Source organism: Myotis daubentonii, chromosome 2, assembly GCF_963259705.1.
Source record: "Myotis daubentonii chromosome 2, mMyoDau2.1, whole genome shotgun sequence".
In the NCBI taxonomy this organism is placed as follows: domain Eukaryota; kingdom Metazoa; phylum Chordata; class Mammalia; order Chiroptera; family Vespertilionidae; genus Myotis; species Myotis daubentonii.
The window spans coordinates 29,631,362-29,648,184 of record NC_081841.1 but is presented as its reverse complement, the minus strand read 5'-3'; positions in this window follow the sequence as shown (position 1 = coordinate 29,648,184).

Genomic DNA, 16,823 nt, shown 5'->3' with positions numbered 1-16,823 from the left:
CTGTACAATTTGTCAGATGTAACAGGTTAATTCTGGAGTTAGTACTCCCTTGTGGAATGGTAGCATTTTAGCATGTTAAAGAGAAAACGCATTTAATGATCACAGGAGAAAATGTAATTACAAAGGCAAGCTCATTTGCACTCCCTTTATATTCTCTGGTTTAGCTGGAAAACCGGAGTAAACATCTGTGAATGTAGTGCAATTGGAAGGGTATGAGGGAATAACACTTCCAGGTTAAATGATTCCCGCACCATCTAGCTAGTCAGGAACAGTGTGGATGCAGGATTTAAAGTGTTGAGCACTTCTGTTGTGTTTGTCATGGGTCATCTGAATGGAATCTGAATTGCCAATCCTGTTAGAATAAGCCAATTTAACCTTATTCATAATCGAAAACATTTTATTTTCCACCCTGAGCTTTCATATTGTTTACTATACCAGGATTTTGTTGCTAAGTAAATATTTTCTGGGTGAAACATTTACAAATAGCTAGACTAAAGCATTTATTAACTAGGCCATTAAGTCTTTATCAATCTGAACTCACATGTGACATAAACAAGCCATGTCCAAATACAAAGTCATAGACCAGCATTTTGGAAAATGACTACAACTTATTTTTTCATTTGTGATTCTACGAAGAAAATAAATTGAAATAAATCTCTTCCACCTATAACAAATCACAGGGGACTCTGTCTGGAATATGTATGGATATTTGCCCCAGAAAAATATAAAGATCAAAACCTGAATTTGGAACACTGGGCCAAAAACAGCTGACCTATGCAGCTTACAGCTATGTTTAGATGACAGATGCAAAATATTTTAGAAGTGAAAAACTGTAGAGCAGTAACGGGGAGGGTGTAAGAGGGAGACGTTGGGTAGGTAGGATGTCCAAAAAATATTGAAAATTTCTTCTAGTGAAAAATATAAGCATTTACTGTATTAAAACAGCCAAAATAATTTGGAAGCCTTTTATTTACATGGCAAAAATTTAAGCTATAAAAATAATTTTGAGTGAGATCTCAAACTAGTGGTATCATAGACATAACCTTGGTGAATTAAGAAGCTGTATCTTGAACAATTTGAAAAGAAATATTTCATATTTTATCAAATTAAGGAATTTTAAATTCTTAGCTAGTTTAAGAAAATTCCATGATCTAATTACTGCTATTTATTATTTGGGGTATGTTTACTTAATAAACATCATGAAAGGATTAGAACTCTTAATTTGCAAATAATAATATAATGTTCTTTAAATTAAAAGTTCCTTGGCATTGTATTCTTTAGGTACTACAAATAACTGCTTTGAATTGCATAGCTATTTAGAATTTACTGCGTATAATTATGAGGCAAATATCTTCAATGGTAGTGAAGGGGAAAAATAAACAAAGCTAAGAGGTAGCAGCTAAAGTCTGGTAGTTATGCCTCAGATTACAAAAGAGAATATAAATTTAACCATAACTAATACTTACTCCTAACACACATACTTTTTTCCACCACTTCTCAATGTATAACCAAGGACTAAGGTGTTCATAAATGTTATATTAGGAAGCTTTTACTTTATAATGCAAACCATGACTGTGACCCAAAGCAAGAATATACATTACTTTTCTGTTGGATATTCTGTTACTTTCATTCCCTTTGATGCTCTTTCTTCACTTTCAGGGAAGGAGCAGAGGGAGTTCAGGATTGTGGCCTGCTCCCCTGTTGTCCTACATTCTACAGTCACTGAAAAAGAGATGAAACCTCAACTGCTCACTAGTGCACACACACACGCAACCACTGGCTTTCATCAGTAACTTTTCTTCTTTATGAAAGTTTCTATCAGAGAGCAGTGCACCTTATTATACAGTCCATTCAGCTCCACTCACCATGGTCTGGTGTGAATGAGGGCTTGTGGAAGATTCCACCAAAGGATTCTTCATCTGTAAGATCCTCAAATAGGTTTTTTTCCCCCTTACAATGTGTTGAGCAGTTGAACCAAATGAGTCTCCATGGACCTACAATAATTGGTAGATCATATCAGTTTTTATGGCCCTGATAATCTCCTTAGTTATTTTGCTCTACTAACAGAAACACCATGGAGTTGAGTCAGCATTTACATGATCTAAATACGTGGGCCTAAGTATTTGTCATCATTGATCTTCCAAAGAACAATGAGGAAAGAATAAATCTTATAAATTATATTTATTTTATGTTTTTTTTTCTATAGTGCATATTGAATTTTTCCTAAAGTGTTATGTATAAAAATTCAAAATATCACTATTTTATAGTCAGATCCATTTCTTTTGACCTCATAAATTTAAGCTTTTTTTTCTTAAGTCAATTAATGAAACAAAATAAAATAACAAACACAACAACAATGGATAGATCCAAATAACCTGGATATATATATATATATATATATATATATATATATATATATATATATATATATATATATATATAATCAGCTTTCTACTCTAAAATGGAATCACTATTAACGTATGATGAAAGTTATTAATTAAAATCATGCTTGGAAGTATTTACCATCAGAGATTAAAATAAAAATATAATGTAAGCCCTTCACTTTTATATTTAAAATATGAAGTTCAGAAAGATTAGTTGAATAACCAAGAGAAATGCTGGTCTAGCCTAGAATTTCTCTTAACAACTAAAATGCTCTTCCTCTGAGATGTTTTGTATGTTTCATAGTTGTAAAAATGCATTAACTTAACAACTCTACAAATATTTATTAAATGACTTCTATATGATAGGTACTCTTCTATATAATGAGGGTCCAAACACACACACACACACACACTCACACACACACACACAAAACAAAACAAACAAAAAACAACAACAACCAGAAAAAATCCTTGTACTTAAGACTTTAAAATTTAGAGATTGAAATAAATGAATAAACAAATATATTGTAAAATGATAGATAAGTACTATGAAAATAAAATATAGTAGAAACAGCAACAAAGGATTCTAGTTAACATACCTTTCTGAAAGATGACAACTGAATAGAGACCTAAATAATGTGAAAATGCAAGCCTATGTCTGTGGGAAGAGGCTGCAGGAAGAGAGAACATGATGACAAAGGTCCGGAGTAGGAGAGGACCTGGTATGCTCAAAAAATCACAATTAGATCAGGATGGTTAAGGGAGAAAGTGAGATAAAAGAGTAACAGATGACACCTGGTTTTAGAGACCTTGGTGAGGAATTCAGATTTTAATTTATGCATATTGATAAACTGTAGTGGAATGCTGGTGAAATGCTATAATCATATTTGTGTTTTAAAAGGAAAAGTCATAACTCTGTGAATACACTGTAGTTAGGTATTGCGGGAGTCCAGGTAAGTCAACACAGTGGGTTGACCTAGGTTAATAATTTTGGAATTGGTAAGTGGATAATTAAAGTTATAGTTGTAAATTATTTTTATTTTATCGAGATGAAATTAACAAAATGTAAAATTAACTATTTTAATTGAACAATTCAGTTGTATTAAGTACTGTTATGAAACTACTACCTCTATATAGACATTCTCATGACCTTGTACAGAAACCCTGTGCCCATTAAGCAGGAGCTCTCAATTCCCCCCTCGCCTCCCACTCCCCATGCCAGACCCTGGAAGCAGCCTCCGGTCTGTATTCTGTCTCTGTGGATTTACATATCCATACTTAATATAGATACAGTAGGTGACCTTTCATGTATGATTACTTTCACTTAGTATAATGATTTCAAAATTCATTCATATTGTAGCATGTATCAGTACTTACTTCCTTTTTTTGTTTTTTTTGTTAATCCTCACTCAAGGATACTTTTCCATTGATTTTTGGAGAGTGGAAGAGAGAGGGAGAGACAGAGAGAAACACTGATGTGAGAGAGACCCATTGATTGGTTGCCTCCTGCATGCACACCAACCAGGGCCAGGGAACTGCAACCCAGGTACTTGCCCTTCAATCTGCAGGCCAACACTCTATCCACCTGGCCAAACCTGCTAGGGCCGTACTTCCTTCTGTTTAATGGCTGTATAATATTTCATTGTGTGAATATACCACCACACACTGGTGATCTATTAATAAACATTTCAGATGTTTCCACTGTTTGTTTGTTTATTGTGAATCATGTTTCAGTGAACTTGCGTGACCTCTCCATGAACATATTTGTATGAGTATCTGTTTTCAATTCTTTTGTATATATACCTAGGTGTAGATCATGGGAATAATATGATAATTCTATCTGGGGAAATAGCAAATTATTTTCCTCATTGATATATAAGCATTTCAGATTGCAATAAAAGAAGTATGAGGCTCCTAGTTTTTCCATGCCCTTGCCACATTTGTTATTTTTTGGAGCTTTCATTTTTGTTTTTAGTTTTCTTCTTGTTTATAGCCATTCTAGCAGGTGTGCAGTGGTACTTGTGGGTTTTGATTTGCATTTTCTGAATGAGTAATGTTGTTGATCATGTTTTTATGAACTTATTGAAGATTTTTGTATCTTCATGGTTATAAGTCTATTCAAGACCGTATTCCATTTGCAAGCACAAATTTTTAATTTTGATGAGTCTAATTTACCTATATTTTTCTTTTGTTGCTTGCTATTTTGGTATCATGTCTCAGAATCCATTGCCAAATTCAAAGTCATGATTTTAGTTACTTAGATGGTTCACTCATTTTGAGTTAGTTTTTTCATATGGTATAAAATAGTAGGAGTGCACCTTCATTTTTATTTTACTTTCCATGTAGATATATATCTGTCCCAGCAACATGTTTTGAAAAGACTACTCTTTCCTCATTGAATGGTCTTAGAACCCTTATTCAAATCATTTGATTATATATGAGGATTTGTTTCCAGGCTCTATTCTTTATTGCTTAGTATGTTTGTCTTTATGACAATTCTGTACTCTTTTGATTACTATATATCTGTCATAAATTTTTCAATAAGGAAGATTAATCCTCCAACTTTGTTCTTCCTTTTCAATGTATTTTTTAGCAATTTATACCCCAAAAGTTTAAAATATCAAAGCTAATTGAAGAATACATGAAACCTCAATATATTTTCTCTATATTTACACATGTTTTGAAAACTAACAAATATTTGTTATATAAATTTACAATATTGAAAGATATTGCACAGTTGCTCATAACATGTGTGGATATGTTTGTGTCAATTATAGTTTGTGCATTATATATAGAAAATCCTCTTTATATTTTTAACACTTCGTCTTCCAATCAATTGGTTTTCTGTTATTATTATATCTACAGCTGAATTTCCATTATTTCTTTTAAAGTCCAAAGTAATGTTTGTGTTTTAAAACAAAATAAAAATTAAAAAGCTTTAAGAATGATTTTAGAGCAAGTTGTAATCATAAGTATGGAGTCAGCAAATATTTTTTGTCATCTATATCTGTCTCTTTATAATAATTTATTGTAATTAATCATCCACAAATTCTCTGATAGTATTTGTATTTGCTCAAAACAAAACTTTAAAAATTCTTCACTCTTACCAATGAGACTAATACTAACGTGCAACAAACCTCACAGAATTAAATTTACCAGTTTATGACCACCTGATATATTAAAATAATGCGAACATTTGTATTTATTACATTTCATTTTTCTCTAATCAGTTGACATTAGTTCAAAAAACCATATAGGTTTCAAGTGTTTGACTCAACAAGACATCATCTGCACACTGCATCATGTGCCCATCGCCCCAAGCAAAGTCTCTTTCCATCCTTATTTTATCCCCCTTCGCATACTTCCCCCAAGCCCTCACTCCCTTTCCCTCTGGCAAACACCACACTGTTGTTGTTTCTATGTGCTATATATATGTTTTTTCTTAATCTCTTCACCGTTTTTCATCCATCCTCCCAACCTCCCTTCCTTCTGACAGTATGTTCCATATATCTGTGCCTCTATTTCCATTTTGTTCGTCAGTTTTTTTTGTTCATTAGATTCCACATGTAAGTGTAATCATATGGTACTGTCTTTCTCTGACTGGCTTGTTTCACGTAGCGTAATACTATTCAGGTATATCTATGCTGCCCCAAAAGGTAAGATTTCTTTCTCTTTTTAAGGAGTATTCCATTGTGTAAATGTACCACAGCTTTTTTATCCACTCATCTACAGGTGGACACTTGGGCTGCCTCCAAATCTTAGCTATTGTGAATAACATTGCAATGAACACAAGTGTTCTTTCAAAGTAGTGTTTCAGGTTTCTTGAGATATATTTCTAGAAGTGGCATTGCTGGGTCATCAGGCAATTACATTTTTAATTTTTTGAGGAAACTCTTTTTATTTATTTTATATAAGAGATGAGGTGGTCAGCTCTTACAATATTCAAATGTTTGCTAATTTGTTCTTTCCCCCAGAAGTGTAAGGTTCCAAAACAAGAGTGAACTTTTGGGCACAAATATTTTTCTAGGACATTTGAATGTTATATTACTTATTCATCAAAATAATCATATAAACTTTGCTATTATTATTACTTTTTACAGATGGCAAAACATAATAAAAATGGGTAAGTTAAAGAAGGTCAAAAGGAAATGTTGGTTGGAATTTTAACATAGATTGTTCTGACCATGTTGCTCTTTCTATAATAACTGGACCCTCTTAAACAAAAATATATTTATCATAGAATAAAAACTAACAAGTTTTTCTATATTTTCAACCAAGTTTCATCAGAACCTCGCCAAAGTATAAGCTAATTTAATTAGCTTTAAAGGAGGCATGTGGCCCGCCGGCCACGAGTTTTTCATGCTTAAGCTAAAATCTCAGACTTTTCAAACAGTACTTTCCTTTTTACATGGATTGTGACTTCAGAAATATAAGTATGGCATTCTGGTAATCTCAAGAATTTAGCAGTATAGTCAGTTTATGAGTGGTTCTTTATAATTTCTGGTTGTAATTATAATTACTCTTTGTTTGAAATATAACCAGACCATTAAAAAAAATGTCAGATAAACTTGTTCTTTCTTGGTTTCAGCCCAATTTATCATTTTATTTTGATGAAGAACTAAATAACTTCTACCATTTAAAAAATCACTAAAAATAAAAACCATGTATAAAGAACATTTACCTCTTTGGTTTTATATTATTTGAGTGTAGTTCCAAAATAATTGGAACTTAACTTCTGAATGGTAACATCCCAAATGTCATTGAAGTAAGATATCTTGTTCTTGAGAATGTTTATCTCCCTTGTTTTTATATTGAACCACTGGTGCTTCATATGATTTTTTTTATCTTTATGACTAGATGACTTTGATTTTATATACTCATAATGAAAGCCGTGAATCAGAAAGCACTTGTTGACTGACACTATGCTAGGTCTAGTCTCTACATTCAAGGAGGTTAAGCTCTAGTGTCAACAATGTGACAAGTGCATTAATGGAAGGCACTGTGAAAGGACAAAAGAAGAAATAATTTCTTATAAAACAAAAAAATAATATCAAAATAAAATAGAACTGAACTAAACTTGATTAGAACATTGGATATTTGGATTTGAAAATATGCTGCTTTAATTATTAAATGTATATTAAGAAAAATTAATTTACTTTTATTTCCTATATTATTCTGTTTCAGTTCTAACATTTAAATTTTATTTTTCAATTACAGTTGACATTCAATATTATTTTTTATTAGTTTTAGGTGTTATATAATTCTTGAAACTTTAAATTCATTGTGAATAAACACAATCGAAATGTTATGCTATTATTATTTCTTTAATAACCATAGAAGGGCTATAGTTAGCTAGATTTTATGTGCATAAAGGCCAGCTCGGGGCATGGTTTTATTTCTGAGACAGATGGAAGAATGCCCACCTAGAGTCATCCAGACCATTTTCTGCAGTAGTTGGTTTTGCATCTAAATATTCTCATGTAGATACCTACAGGGCCAACTCAAATTAGATTGTTAGATGTTAAAACATCACAGTTCAGTAAGCTGTTTGCAGGATACCTTCCTCATCATCTCCATAAATCCAGAGGGCATAGAATGAGTGGCAGGTGCCTACGATAAAAGGACTTTTAAATTCAGCAGAAGTGATTTTCCTTGTATGTCACATCTTTTATTGAAAATGTTATTTAACATTAACCCATTGTGACACACAGATTTTTATTAAAAAATGCTATTTAACATTTACTCATTGTGACCCATAATCACAGTTATTTCCTATTAATAAAAGAGGCTTTCAAACTGTTAACTTCTCTGTAACTTTAATGAACTATAATTCTCACAAAACCATTTTCTGTAATTTCTAAGTGGTATGTTGAGCATCAAAATGTGGTTTTATCTGAAACTTTTAGTCATAACACTTCTTAACATCCATATATGTTTGCAGTTTAAAGTATTATTTACTTATTAAACAAAAATGCTTCCGAGAAATACTTTAAAAGGGAATTCATAATTCTTAAAATATCATATAATTTATATTGTCTGTATCTTTTTTCCACTTAAAGTTATATGTGAACAACATTTTTATAATATGTACTTCTCTAATTCTTTTTCTTTTTTGGTGCCTATATCATACTGCATGTTATAAGTGTATCAGGGAGTACTTAAACAATACATATCTTTGGGCATTCTAGTTAATTCTAGCTGAACATTAAGAATTTCAATATTTAGTATGAGAACCAACACTATGAATATCTTAACACACACATTTGTTCACTTGTCCAATTGATCTCAATATAAATTCATTAAGTGAAGAATTAGTAAGTCAACAGTATACTTACATTTAATGCTTTTAATAAACACTGGCAAAATACCTTCTGTAAAGATCTTTTAGTTCTCTGCTTACACTAGTAATTAATTTGAGTAAGTACTTTACCATCTTTATTAATATGGAATTTTGTAAAATTTTTAAAATATTTGAGCAAAATTCTAGTTCATTTTAATTTCCACTTGTGAAGTGCAACATCATGTGTTTATTGGTTATTTATATTTCTTTCTGCAATGACCAAGATGGATTGTTTTTTGATTCCCCTGATGAACTTTTTAAATCCTATTTTTGTAATAGTTCTTTATCAAAGGAGATAGCTGTTTCTCTGAGGTGTGACAAGTTATTTCACTTTTTGCTATTTGTATTAATTTTCTTCTACCTGAAAACAAATGAGTGTGTGTGTGTGCGTGTGTGTGTGTGTGTGTGTGTGTTTTCATTTTTCTCAAATCTAGCAACACTTTAGAATATTGGTCATGGTTAATAAATATTAGTCACAGTTGATGAATATTGTCATGGTTGATGAATGATTTTTCAACAAGATAATATAAAGCCTCACCTATATTCTGTGGTAATCTTCAGGTTTATTTTCTTTATAAGTAGATAGCGACACATCAGAAGTTATTTGAGGATCTTGAACTAAGTCATCTAATATTCTTTTTTTCACCAAATTCAAGATTAATACTACAAAATAATTTGGGGGGTATCCCATTGTTTTTCAACCTATAAAAACACACACACACACACACACACACACAATCTTTTCTTTATATGAAGTTCTCATACAGGATATATTCTCTTTCTGGTCTCTACTGCCTCACTGATTTGTTTGTATCTTCATTTTTTAAAAACATATGTTTTTTATTGATTTCAGAGATAGGAGAGAAAAACATTGATCTGCTGCCTCTTGCATGCCCCCGACTGGGGATCAAGCCAGCAAAGGATGACGCTCAACCAACTGAGCAGCACTGGCTGGGCTGTTTGTACCTTAATTTAACAGCATCACAGTAGTTAGTTAAATAGCATTAGGAATGTGTGGCAATTTACATGTCTCTCCTTTCCTATAAGTGTGTGTGTGTGTGTGTGTGTGTGTGTGTGTGTGTGTGTGTGTGACATCACATAGATATATTCTTCTGAATTGATTCTTTATCATATTTAAAAGAAGTCCCATGAGGATTTTGATAAAAAGTACATGGTACATGAAAGTTAAAAGTCAATTGAAGGAATATTTGTAGATTTACAATTAATTTGTATGCCTTTTGCTTTTTGTTCTGATTATTAGGCATTATGTTGCTTCAATTACAGTTTCTTATTAGTTATTTTTTGAATGTTGAAAACTACAGAATTTTCCTTCACTTTAAGCATCCATCTGCCATATTACCATCAACAGTGTATTGGATAATTTTTTTAGAATTTAAAGAGAAGATAATTTGTAAAATATTTTGTCTATTTTCATCAGAAAATTTTTCAAAATGTATCTTTTTTAAAAATAAATTTTTAATGATTTCATAGAGGAAGGGAGAGGAAGAGAGATAGAAACATCAATGATGAGAGATAATCAATGACCAGCTGCCTCCTGCATGCCCAAGCCTGCAACCCAGGCATGTGCCCTACCCAGGAGCTCTTGGTTTAAAGGTTGATGCTCAACCACTGAGCCACATCTGGTCGAGCTCAAGATGTATCTTATACCCATGTTTATGTTTCTCCCATTTAATGTAGCCTAACTTTTTATGTTTTATAATCCTGTATTCTTATTTTAGTTTGTACTTTCCAATATAACATACTATGTCTATGTCTCTTACATTTCCTTGACATTTCTTACTCTTTCTTGTCACAGATTCCTCTTGTTGGCTTCCATATTATTTCTATTCTCCTCAGAGATTCCTTATTATTTAAACCATGAAACTATTTATGCCATACAATGAAAACACTTATTGTGAATAAATTATAGTAAATTGATGAATGCCAGCCTCAGCACTAATAACACATCAAAAAATTAAAATCCCTTGTTACTGTCAACTGAATGAAATAAATTATCTCTGTCTTAGGAAAAATGATGCAATTTCAAAAACACAGCTGGAAACCGAGAATTTCTTTCTGAGTATCAAATATCAAAAAAGATTTGTTGAGACAATATCAATATTAAACCCAATTTTCATAGTTATTAAAATGTGCTGCATTCCTCATTAGCCAAAAAATGATCTGCTCAAATCATAAAAAGTACGCAGAATTAAAAGCTTTTCCATAGCAATTCAATAAAAGCTAATGAACTTCTGAGGTAAAATAAAACACTTATCTTTGACAATATTCAGTGTAATACTCAATTTCAGGTATTTTGCCCTAAAGAATACAGTTTTACTCAGCCTGTTTATTATATAAAACTGTTAATACATTAATTATAGTTATTAGACTCTAAAAACTATACAAAGATAGATATTTATTTATTATGTTTAAATGGGTGGTATTAGGGAAGAATAAAAATGCAAGATATTAAATATATATCAGAAATAGTAAAAAAATATACTATATCAGCAAACTACAGATGATTGATTATAAAATTATAAAATATATAGTATACAGGTATTTCATAAAGGATAAAATATGTTATAATATATATATATTAAAGGCCTGGTGCATGAAATTTGTGCATGGGGGGAGGTCCCTCATCCTGGCCTGCACCCTCTCCAATCTGGGACATCCCTCTCACAATCTGGCACCACTGGCTCCTAACTGCTCGCCTGCCTGCCGGGCTGATTGCCCCCTAACTACCTCTGCCTGCTGGCCTAATAACCCACAATTGCACTTCCCTGCTGGCCTGATCTCGCCCTTAACTTCTTGCTCCCTTGACAGCCTGTTCACCTCTGCCTTGGCCCCCGCCACCTTGGCGTTGTCTGGAAGGAAGTCAGATGTCCAGAAGATGTCTTGTGGACCCATTCTAATTAGCATATTACCTTTTTATTAGAATATATATATATATATATATGTATATGTATATGTATATATATATATATATATATATATATATATATATATATATATATATTAGAGGCCTGTTGCATGAAAAGATTCGTGCAATAGGCCTTCCCTTCCCCTGGCTGCCGGCACCAGTTTTCCTCCAGCACCCGGGACCCAGGCCTTCACTCCAGCCAGAGCCGCCTTCAGCCTTCCCTGCTCCGGCCAGAGCCGCCTTCAGTGCCTTCGCTGCTCCTTCGCTCCTCTGCTTCGTGCCTATGTATGCAAATTAACCGCCATCTTTGTTGTTGGTTAATTTGCATTTCTTGCTGATTAGCCAATGGGAGCCATAGCAAAGGTACAGTCAATTACCATGTTTGTCTATTATTAGATAGGATATATATATATATATATATATATATATATATGTATATGTATGTATGTGTATGTATATATATGTATGTATGTATGTGTATGTATGTATTTGGTCTTGTATCTTCCTACTTTTTTTAAAAAAAATATTTTTATTCATTTCAAAGAAGAAGGAAGAGGGAGAGAGAGAGATAGAAACATCAATGATGAGAATCATTGATCATCCTTCTCCTTCACTCCCCACACTGGGAATTGAGCCTGCAACTCGGACATATGCCCTCACTCGGAATCCAACCATGACCTCCTGCTTCACAGGTCGATGCTCAACCACTGAGCTACAACAGCCAGGCTCTTCCTGCTTTTATTAAATTTATTTTAATTGTTTTCTCTTAACCCTTCCACTGTATTTTTCATGAACTTCACGATGTATAGACATTTGTTTTACATTGTTGATATTAAGTCTTTGTAAGTTTGGCATATTAAAAATATACCTTTCCGTGCTCTATAATTTGACTATTCACTTTCCTAAAGTTGTGATGTACCAAAGCTTTTATCTAATAGTTAAATATGTGACACTTTATGTAGCATAGAGTCTTGGAAGTATTTGAAACTAACATACCGCTATGGAGATTCTTTTGAAAAAATGAAATTTCAGATTTCTTACTAAAAGTTTTTCACAATTTCCTCCATGGCCTGTGGAGGAAAGCATACACAGTAGCAAAACTTTTAGAATTTCACTGTTAAAACAGTTTACTTTTTGTTCTAAAGGGCATTAGTGATGAAGCATTTGCCTTTGTGGGCTTGACAAAGTAATCTGTCTCCGTGGGAAGCTTCTTCAGGACTACTTAGAAGTGTGATCCCTGAACATGTCTGTATTTTACAAACCCTACAGTCAGCCTAAGTGTTAGGCCTACATCCCTAGATCAATTCCAATATGGATAATACAACAATACTCACTAAAACGTCTTCTGCATTTGCAACTTAATACAGAATATTTATTCATTTCTCTTCATAAAGCTGGCAATAAATGACATAGGCACAATAAAAGTTTTTTGTATCAAAATAAATGTGTAGTTTGAACACATTCTTATCTTGTTTAACCCACATGGATTTACTATCACAAAGCCTTCAGGTAATATTGGAGATATGATAACTGATGCTAAACATATTAAGGTTACGTGCGAGTTAAAGCTTCAATTTCAAAGGATCCGGCTTGAATCAACACAATTTATATATTGGATAAACTGGAAATATTTGACTATCCAAGGACAAGAAAGAGAGAAAATGCAGATACCTTTCTAAACTGGTTATGTTCATCTTAGTCGATTATCCATGGGGCAGAAATTCACTAGCAAAATGCCTAAACAGATACTTTGTAAAGTATAATCCCACTTAGGTTATGTAATAAAAATCAAAAGAATGGGTTGAAAACTATTAATTAGTGCTAACAACAGTTGACTTAGATTGATTGCATGACCAAGTTTACTGGGAACACACAATAAGAACGATATACCTGTAATGAAACGGACATAAACGGAAGATTATTTTACACGTTTATTTATACATTACTTCTATTTTGAATTTATCAATAATTTTTAATTTGAAATTGTATCATATTTCTCTCAGTTATTACCAAATGCATGAAGCAGATGCATCTATACTTCATTCACTATATATCTTGCTTAGGTGCATAATTTTTTTTATTTAGATAGATATTATAAATTTTAGAAAGTTGCCCGTTAGAAAAATAAGAACCTCTTAAATAAATAGGACAACTGTGTTAGAGAATTTTCACATACAATTGAGAAATGCTCACAGTCATTTTCTGAGTAATAATACTATGTTATTATAAGACTTTTTATTTGGTCAATCTAGGGTAAGTTTATACCATAAAAATGTCTTGCTTACTTCCTTGGTACTTTGCAAAGTTTAAATAAAACATGGGGAAATAATTTTTAATCAGGGGCCCCTACTTTGGTCCAAAACATCCTGCTACCAATTTTATTTTATTTCTGATGAACATATCAAAGCAATTGTTGCATGCCCCATCTCTTCAGAAAGCATATGTTAAACAGGGCAGGCAAAGATAAACTTTAAAAGGATTCACTTGTCCTAACAGCCCATCTGTTTCCTACTCCCCGCAGAGCACATCTCTTTTCTGGGGTCCCTTTCAGGTGCGCTCTTACCTTATGTAACACTCTCTTTATTGTAAGTTCATGCTGTGACCCTGTCAGAATTGCTACAGCAGGGGTGACCCCAGTAATGACCATCCACAGCCTGCCAAGCTAACTTGGTCAGTGTTAGCTGATTAAACTTTTAACAACATCCCCTGTGCGATAAAGGGCAAAATGACAACTTTGCCCATCGTCAAGGTGTCTGTATAATAAACTAATTAGTAAACCACACAGTCTGTGGAGCTTTTAATGAGTGCTATCGGCTGGCCTCTGTAATAAAAACCCAGGCTGCCCCCTTTTGGGATTCAATTAAGGCACAGACTGTCATATGCTTGGTCTAGCTGATCAATGAATCCATTCCGACCTTTGTCGGAGCTGTTTGCAAGGTCAGTGGCAGTAGCGAAGAAAGCCAGCTTGGTAAAGGAGATATACCCAACAGCGGCAGACAGGTTCCAAGTCCGGTTGTTAATATCCTTGTGGTCATTTGACATCAGCAGAAGTTTATCTCATTCAAAGGTTAGCTGAAAGAGAAGACAGCAATGAAAAAAATATATTGGTGTTGTGTGTTTTATTTTTTTCTTCACCGAAAGGTCCCTTGTTATTAAAAAATGATCATTAGTCTGCTAACATCTACTTTTACCTTGCGGTATCTCCTTTTTCTTCACCCAGTGGAGTATACTATCCAACTTTTTCCTTCCAAATATGCCTATTGATTTCATTCTTTTCCAGATGTGAAATCAAACGTAAGCTTTATAATATGTAGTCATGCGTTGCTTTTTTATGATTCAAGATATGATTTTAGAAAAGGAACTTATTTAGAAAAGAAGGTATTCCTTATTTACTGTCCTTGATGTCAGAAAAAAATGTTTACAATTAAATATTTTAAAATATTCTCTATTTTGGGGTATTGTAAGATTTTTCAAGTATACATCTCAAACATTACTTTATTTCCTAGTAATTTGAGAATCCTTATATTTACTTCTAGAAAATAATTATTCAAAAATTTAAAATAGCCAATTTTTTTCTAATATTTAAATGATACTTTCATGAAAACATAAATATATTTACTTATTTTGATCTTAATAAGGTAAAGAGAAACAAAATATTATGGACTGTCTATTCCAGACTTAATAGTTATGGTTTTTAGGGTAATCCAGAAGACCTATGAGAGCCATCAATCTATAATTTTATTGGGACCTGAGATTGAAATGTTTTGCAACTGGACTGTGGAACAGAAACCCACTGAGCTAGACAGTGAATGTAGCTGAAAACTCTGTAGCCAAAATTCAAAATAACACTGTTATTGCATATGCATTGTGTAAGACACCCTAGAGAATGTCATTATTTATACCTTGATATATGATAAAACATAAAAGTGCAATTTGGGAATCTGAAGATTTAAATATTTTTTAAAAATCAGGATTTTTATAGTTTATTATTTTACACAATATATATATCTATGATCAAACTAGGCTGAAATTATATTCAAATTAATAAATTTTAAATGGAATAATTTTAATGCATATATATTTGCAAAAATATTGAGTGTAATTAAAATTAAACAATCTGTACCTGTGGCACAATCTATGAATATTAAAAATGAATATAACATGGTATTCATGTTATATAGTTTTAGGTTTATACTTTTATATAATTTTATAGTTTATACCAGTGGTTGGCAAACTCTTTAGCGAACAGAGTCAAATATCAACAGTACAACGATTGAAATTTCTTTTGAGAGCCAAATTTTTTAAACTTAAACTATATAGTGGGTACATTGTTATTAACTTAATTAGGGTACTCCTAAGGCTTAGGAAGAGCCATACTCAAGGGGCCAAAAAGCCGCATGTGGCTCGTGAGCCACAGTTTGCTGACCACTGGTTTATATTAAGAATATAATTATATGGCTATAGATTATTCAATTGCTAAAATGTTCACCACAGTTTATTTTAATAAGAAATGATTGTGTAAAAACTAAATGCCCAACTATAGTAGACTAAATATGAAAAACAGTTTGTTCACTTATAGTCATAGAAAAGTATTATTGTTCCAGTGAAAAGATGAGTGAAAAATATGATTCAGTTTGTATAATATTTATTTTGTATTATATTTATATGAATATATATGCATGGGGTTATATACAGACATTCATAAGGTACATATGTATTTAGAGATATATCAATAAATACAAATTTATGTATACATATTCTAGATTTATGAGTACTTTTAGTTTTCATATTTTTAATATTTCCTGATTTTTTTCTAATGGTTTCTCTGCATTGTTTTCATCAAGAAAAAAATAAAAGCACATTTCGTTGTTTTAAATGCACTTATGATAGCTCTGGCCAGTGTGACTTAGTTGGTTAGAATGTCATCCCATACATGGAAAGGTGAGAGGATGAAAAATATCAACAAGAGTATAATGACTGGAAGGTTAATAATATGGCCCAGGAGAGAGATAATAGTGGCCTACTCAAGTCGAGCTGATAAAGTTGATGGTTGATTGAATAGTTGATTGAATAGCCAAAGGTTTTTGTTCTGAGCATTTTGGTAAATACAGTGACCTTTTCTGCATTGGGGACATTGAAGAAAGAATCCATCTGAGTTTTGGGATTGCTAATG